The 7,304-nt window shown below is 50.0% G+C and overlaps 1 long non-coding RNA gene across 1 annotated transcript; it reads right to left on the reverse strand.

The window, feature by feature from the left end:
- Positions 1-255: 255 nt before the first annotated feature.
- LOC115249175 (uncharacterized) lies at positions 256-1,967 on the reverse strand. Its single transcript, XR_003887882.1, has 3 exons — positions 1,839-1,967; positions 1,102-1,184; positions 256-1,020 (listed from the first exon to the last, which is right to left on the reverse strand). It is a non-coding gene; the product is annotated as an uncharacterized lncRNA (long non-coding RNA).
- Positions 1,968-7,304: the final 5,337 nt, after the last annotated feature.

A 7,304-nucleotide genomic window follows, 5' to 3' on the forward strand; every position in this document is an offset into this window, starting at 1 on the left:
CCCCGAGGCAGCCGGCGTCGCAGCCGATTTAGAAAATCATTTCTCGTTTCACGTGGAGAAAAAAAAAGAAAAAACCCCAAGAAACAAAGCGTTGCGGGCTCTTTTTCTCTCGCCGTGATTGTTTGATCCGCTTTTAAAGAGGAGCTGCAGAGGCCAGGAAATAACACCAAAGTCTTTTCTTGAGTCACTTTAGAACATTTGTACCACAGTGACGCTGATTTCATCAAAATGTGCAACAGCTCTGCCAGAAAGAAGTGTTTTATTTTGAAAGGGAAGGTTTATTTTGAAAGGGAAGGTTTATTTTGAAAGGGAAGGCTCTGAAACGTTTCCCTTCAAAACTGATATTTTTAAGTTTCTTTTCCCCACACACACCTAAAATGAACTGCCCAGTGTTATTATTGGGTGTTATGCTATTGCCTGGGCAGCCTGGTTAGCAGAGTTGTGGGTTGGAGTCCAACGCCACAGGTTGTGTTGGAATCCTTTCCAGGGTGTATTATGGATTCCAGAAGCTCCCGTGATCCCAGTTAGGGACAAGTAGTCAACAGAAGGATGGATGATGGATGAGGGGCTGGTTCACCATCAGCAGAACGTTGTGGCTAAACCACTAACGGCGTGTTCCGGGGACGTCGTTAATAAGTTGTTTGGAACGCATCGCAACATCTCAACATCTTCCCGCTCAGCCAGGATTCCTTATGGAACTTTCCTCAGCTGAGACGATTTTTTTCTCTTTCAATTCCGTCAGATTCCAGTTCCCTTTTGCAAACGCCTCGCAGCTCCCCGCCACGGAACAGGATATTCCGCTTCATCCAGGTTGTTTTTTCCTTCTCTGGCCCGGAGCGAGTTTACTTTTTTCCAGCCAGTTCTTGTGCAACGTGCGGCCTTCCTCCTCCATCCATCACTCCTCTCTGTGCTGTCAGCTGCCGAGAGATTTACTGCTGACAAACACGAACGTGCTTTACAGCGCATCTATTTTCATATCCGTCCGTCCGTCCGTCCCGGCCGGCGTCTGTCTCCCTGTGGCTGCAGCATCAAGAAATGCAGCTGTAAATTTTAATACGGTTTCAGAGGAGCATTAAAGGAGGTTCAGGGCTGTAGACACACCATCAAACACCATCTAAACCAGGCGAGGTTTGGCCACAGATGACACGTTTCAGTGTCGGTAAATTGCTTCTCTGCGGTCTGGCCTGTGCAAAACAGGAAGCAAGATTTATTTTACAAAGTTCACATCACAGTGGCGCCTCCTGCGAGGTCACCACAGCAGAGGAGAAGCTCTCCACCGATCGCCCTGCTCGGACCGCCGTCGCTGCTCGCAACAGCTGGCGCTGGAACATGCGACGCTACGTCCAGCTAGCACAAAAGAAGAGTCCGGGCTGAGGGATCTGCTCTCATCTGTCTCATTAAATCTTGTTTTCCCCAATTTTGAGGGCCGTAACCGAAAAGAGACGCGTGCAGGAGCCAGAGAAACCTTCGCCTCTGACTGTGTGTGCCGTCTGCTGTTTTCCGTTAGAAAAACAGCTGAAACGTGGAGGAAAACTCCCGATTTGAAGCGTTTCAACCTTGGTCGTGGATGAAAAATCCGCACAAATACATCAATGTAAATGGTTTCATGGGGACTTCTTTAACCCAAAAACGTGTCCGGGGAGGGAAACTGTTTCTTTTCTTTTGGTGTGGTGGATTTTCTAAAAGAAAAACACGCAGCCACGAACGCAGAGGCGAGCGCGGTCAGATTAGCCCGGCCACGTGGCCACGTGTGCGCTGTGTCACATTTATCTTTGTTACATGAGCTCATACATTTGGAAGGCAAAGTTCTCTCTCTGTCTGGTTGTTATGTTACTTACAGAAAGGCAGGACAGCGACGGGGAACCGCGTCCTGATCCGTCCTGATCCCGACGCCTCTGATTCACCAGGTGCCAGCTGTCACGTGAGGCTCGGAGGTAAAAGGGGCGCCGAGACGTCGGGTCGGTCCCTGAACGTGTCGCGGGCTGTTGGCAGAAGCGCTTCAGAAGGGTGGGGGCTTGTGAAGCGCTGCAGGGTGAAACACCACAGCTGTGAGGAGAGGCCGAGAAGAGGTGGGAAAAATCCAGATGTGAAAAAAAGAAAAATCCAAAAAGAGCCCAACTGGAACTGGGAAGGAACTGGGCTGTTCTCCAGGTGTACCTGTTTTCTCCCACAGGAGAACATGAAGGGGGCGTCTGGTGGAGCCCAGTAGCTTCACTGGGCCTCTGCATGAGGCTGACCCAGTGCTGCCTGAACAGAACCCCCCCCCCCCCCAGATATGGAGCTAACATAAAGGTGTTTATGTTATATCAGAAATGCAAAACACAAACACAGACACACAAAAGCCTCAATGATCAAGCCTGAGGTCTGCTGGGGGGAGGAAGCCTGTCTGGACCTGCCTCCTCGGCTCACCTAGAGGAGACGGGGGAAGGGGGGGGGCCTCTGGGATGGATGGAATGAAGGAGGGAGCAGGTAAAAGAGGTGGAATGCTGGATTTATAGAGCTGCCACGCTGACGTTCGGATGGATGAAATGCCCGGAGAAAGGAAAAGTCTTCGCTCTTCAGCTCATTATGACCCATTCTCCACTCCACAGGGGCGGCGGGTGTCCGGGGGGGGGGGGGGCACCAACAATAGAAGAGTGAGCAGAACTGGACCGCAGGGCCGCGCCGGTGGCTTGGAGCGTGACGTGTGACCCGTGGGGCCATACCCACCCATGGGGCCCCCCCCCCACCGCCACACGCACCTCCTGCCTCACCCTCGTTCCAGGTTGAAGGGATGGGACAGCAGCGAGCTTGAGGGGTTGACTCGGCGTCCAGCGTCCCCACCTCTCAGTCTGAGCACCTGCGGGAGGTTCCTGTCCCTAAACCCCCCCCCAACTCGCCGATGTCTGCCCTCCCCTGAACCACCACAACCGCAGCAGATTCAGAGGTTTCACTTGGGAGGTGGCGACACGCCATCCCTCCTTATTTAGTGTTGGTGAGCGTGACCTTCCCCTGAGCGGCGCCCTTGAGCATCGGAGATGAACCCCCCCCCCGCTAAACTGATGCCGTCTGCTGCTTCTCTCCTCCGTCCACATCAGCCCAGTCACATCATATAGTTAAAGGATCTATGAGCGTCTGCAGGAAGTGGAGCTTCCTGGGGGGTTAAGGGTGCTGGGGGGGGGGGGGGGGGGTATAGCCAGACTGAACTGACGGCTGAGTGACAGCAGCCTCTGCTGGGGGGGCTGCACGCTGGTCCGGGTCCTCAAGCTGATGACTGATGAGAGCAGGGATTCTTCACACGCCAGAGCCCTCTGACGTTGATCAGCTTGGAGCTCGCAAGAAGAAAGTTGCCCTCCCCCAGGTTTGTGTTGGGGGGGGGGGGGCATCAGCAGTTTGGACATGTGTCCAGTTCTGGCCTCTGAACTGGCTTCCTGTCCCATTCAGAGCTACCTTTACTGTCCTGGTGCTGGAGGTCTGAGCTCTTCAGGTCTCTGAGCTTCCATAACTCTGTTGGAGCAGAAATAAACAGAAAAGCTTTAGTCATTTAGCCCCCCCCCAACCATACCCCCCCAGGGTAGAAGAAGAACAGCTCTAAACTAAACTGTTTAAGAAAGAGGGTCAAAACGTATCCTTTTACTTTCGTTGTTCCCAGTCAAGCATCTCCATGATGGTTCACCTGTGGAGGTGAACACACACACACACACACACACACACACACACACACACACACACACACACACACACACACACACACACACAGGCCCTGCAGGCTGGCCCACATGCTAATCACTGCCGACTGACACAGTAAAGAGGAAAAAGAGCTGTAATCAGGACCTTGACCCACATACTGATAACAACACTGCAGCTCAAACCACAGAAGACAAACATGCGCTGAGAACTTCACCCCCCCCCACACACACACACACACCACCTTTTTAAAACTCCCTTCCTTTCCAGCCCAGAGGACACGTCGACAACTGGCGCTCTCCCTTCACCCCCAGTGCCGAGCCTCGTCATCGTTCTCCCATTCATCTTCATTTCCACTCACACGTTGATGGAACACACAGTTTAACGGCGGTTTCATGTTTTTTATCTGCTTGCAGCTTCTCACACTTTGATTTCAACATCAGAGATTATCTTGTGCGATCTCCACCTGCACCTGAAGCATGTGCCAAGAAAATGAGTGTGTGTGTATGTGTGTGTGTGTGTGTGTGTGTGTGCGCGTTCAATGGCCTTTTAGGTACAAAGGACTAGAACCACTACCTGTATTTTTTCCATTCTCCAGCAGTTTACCTGTTTTTCCAGTGACAAGATCGATGGAGGGGTGTGTTTGGCCACGTATACGTACACACACACCGTGTTGACAGATGCTGGAGGCTTGATTAAAGACATGCTTCTCTTTGCTCTGTGCGTGTGTGCTTAAGGCCCATTTTTGTTCTTGACCCAATGAAAACTGTACATTGATGTGTTTGTTTCCTGGAGACATGCCTGTGTGACTGTGAAAGGTCTCCGGCTGGACCCCCCCCCCCACCCCCACTTCTGTTTTCTGTTAAGTTCCTCCAGTCATTTTCAGTGCGGCCGACTGCTTCTCTTTGTGCGGAGCAGAAGCACCTGCCAAGGCAGGAAAAAGGCGATTTTCCGACATCACTCAGCGTGACTTTCTCCTCTCTATTTGTAGCGTATCACAAACCTCGCTGGCTCCATGTGTGGCCACAGATAATTAACGTGGCTGTGGAGTTGATGGGTGGGGGCTGGCTCAGTAGTTTGGGCTATTTGGTTAAATTTCCCTCAGACACGTCATGGCTAAACAAACACACACACTAAATACATTTTGTATCCAATGTTCATGATGTTACTGTATTTTACAGCACCAAATATTAGTTGTTAATATGTTTTCTGCTCATTTCATCACTCTAAGCTAACAAACACTTTGATCATAGCAGAATTAGCGGCACAGCTAGCATATCGTAGCAACGCAGAGAGAGAGGCGACTTTAAAGGGGTTCTCCTCTCTAATGGGAGTTCATCTGTACTGTTGGACTGAATAGCTGCCCCGGCTACTGCCGGGTAATTTCCGCATCCCAATGTGGATAATGAAAGGATGAAAAACTGTGAGGTGGAATCCAAAAGTGTTGCAGGAATGTGATACAAAGACAGAACAGCTGTTACGGTTGTTTCTCCCTTTTTTTCTATTTTCTTTTTTACCTGTCCTTGTTGCGTTCTGCTAGCCAAAACACATTTGGACCAAGAGACACCTGGAGACCGATGATGATGTTTAGGTGCTGATGCATGTGTGCGTGCGCGCGTGTGTGCATGTGAGTAGATGGATGGCGACTGTGAAGTCATTAGAGAATGAACAAGGCCTGAGTTGACAGACTGTGACCAGAGTTTGTCCTTGGAATTCTGAGACAATGAGACCAAAGCTAAAACCTGCTGACGGCAGACGGCTAACATTAGCCCGGAGAAAACACATATCTTCCTCTCTTTATTGCACCGCTGAGACTGGGAGCTAAAAAAGGAAATAAAGAAAAATTTCCAAGATATAACAACACTTCAGGTGTTCGTGCAGGTGTAGAAAATGAGTCCTTCTTAGCTGCCTTTGCCTAATTAAGTAGATCTTTCTGGATTGATATGCGAAAAAAAACCCATTATTCCCATGTCTGTCTAAGCCTTAGACTCTAAGGTGTTGGAAGATGTATTTTTCCTTTGTGTATTTATTTATTCAGATTGCTTGTGGTAAGTTCCATTGATTCCAGAAGAGGGTATTAGGGGTAAGAAATTGTTTCATCACATCAGCGCTGGCTGTGATCCCGTTACACAATCAAAGTGTTAGAAGGCCTCTAGAAGAGCGGCAGATGTTATTATTGTGAGTGTGTCTCCAATTAGAGCTGCAAAAGTGTTGATTTTGGAGTTTGAGTGTCAAAGCACTTACACCCTGGTCAGATGCTAGCCAAGAGTTATGTATAGACACAAAAAAAAATCAGGCTTCAGAGTCAAAAAGGTCACATTATAACGCTATCCTCAATCCTTGGTAGCTGTTAACTCTGCCCCCCCCCCACTGACACAAGGCTTAAATTCCAGATTCCAGCTTCGTTCAGGAACACTGAGCCATTCTTAGAAAACAATACAGTCCCAGACAAAGAAGGTTCTATTGTAAAACCAGCTCCGATCTAAATTGAGGGTTAACCTCTCACTTATGAAATAGCGGTTTATAAAAGTGCTGCTAGCAACCTACGGCAGCATACCAGACCGCCGCTATTGGCCTTAATTAGCAATGCAACCGTTTCCTGGTATTATGAAGTGTGGAATAAAGGAATAATCCGCCTACTTCATTCCAGAGATAAGGCCGCCCACTAAACAAAGAAGTCATCATAATAAGACAATTTGTCTGGGCAAATTCCTGCTAAGCTTTCCTGAATCCGATTACACTCGATAAGAGATCAGCTAAGTTTTTCTGGCGGTGGTGGTGGTGGTGGTGGTGGGGGGTGAGGCAACCCTGGCCCCCGTCTCCTGCCTCCTTCCTTCTCCTGTCCTCTGGTCACCTCGCCTTGCGCTGAACTCTCCTCTGACTGGATCGGACCACACGGTGGTGAAACGGCGGCGGCGCCCGCCATTGGCCAGCGGGGTATGAAACCACCACCGCAGCTTCGCTACGGGCGGATTGAGGTATTATTGCTTCTCCGTGGAGCTTAAACACTTTAGATTAGTGAGGGAATTCTGACCAACAAATAATACCTTTCTTGTCCATGAGGGTGAGCTCACTGCCCAGCCGATGTGCTTCCAGGCCAGCGTCGTTGGGAACGGCTGCTGGAGCGAGTTAGCATCGTTAGCCTTGAAGGCAGCGTCGCACACACACCTTAACTTACACACTTGCTTTGCTTTAACAATGAGTCACGCGGCGTCTAAAAACGGAAAGAAAACGGTGCGACCAGTGAGAAACTCAAGCGTTCCTCTGGAGGATGTTTGCCGGATCTCCGAAAACGAAGGGATGAACTGATATTTTCCTCCCCTCCTCTGCCCACGGAACCAGTTCTGGAACGGTCTCAAAAGCTCGGGTGGAAGGAGACGTCTGACGGGCTCGCCTGTGCCGCTGCCACCCAGCCCGGGGTTCTTCTGGTCCGAGTTGATCCATTTGTTTTTCTTGTGCGTCTCTCTGTGATTTGGGCCGTGATTCATCCCAGGATGGTGCCTAGAGGGTGGGAAGAAAGTCATTTTTTTCATTTAAAAAAGGAAAAATGAACCCTTCTTGTTTATTTTTTTTAGACCGAGGACAAGCTCATGTGTATGAACCCGGCTGCAGGACACACGGACACATGGTCCAGCTGC

Source organism: Takifugu rubripes, chromosome 3 (genome assembly GCF_901000725.2).
Source record: "Takifugu rubripes chromosome 3, fTakRub1.2, whole genome shotgun sequence".
NCBI classification, from domain to species: Eukaryota; Metazoa; Chordata; class Actinopteri; order Tetraodontiformes; family Tetraodontidae; genus Takifugu; species Takifugu rubripes.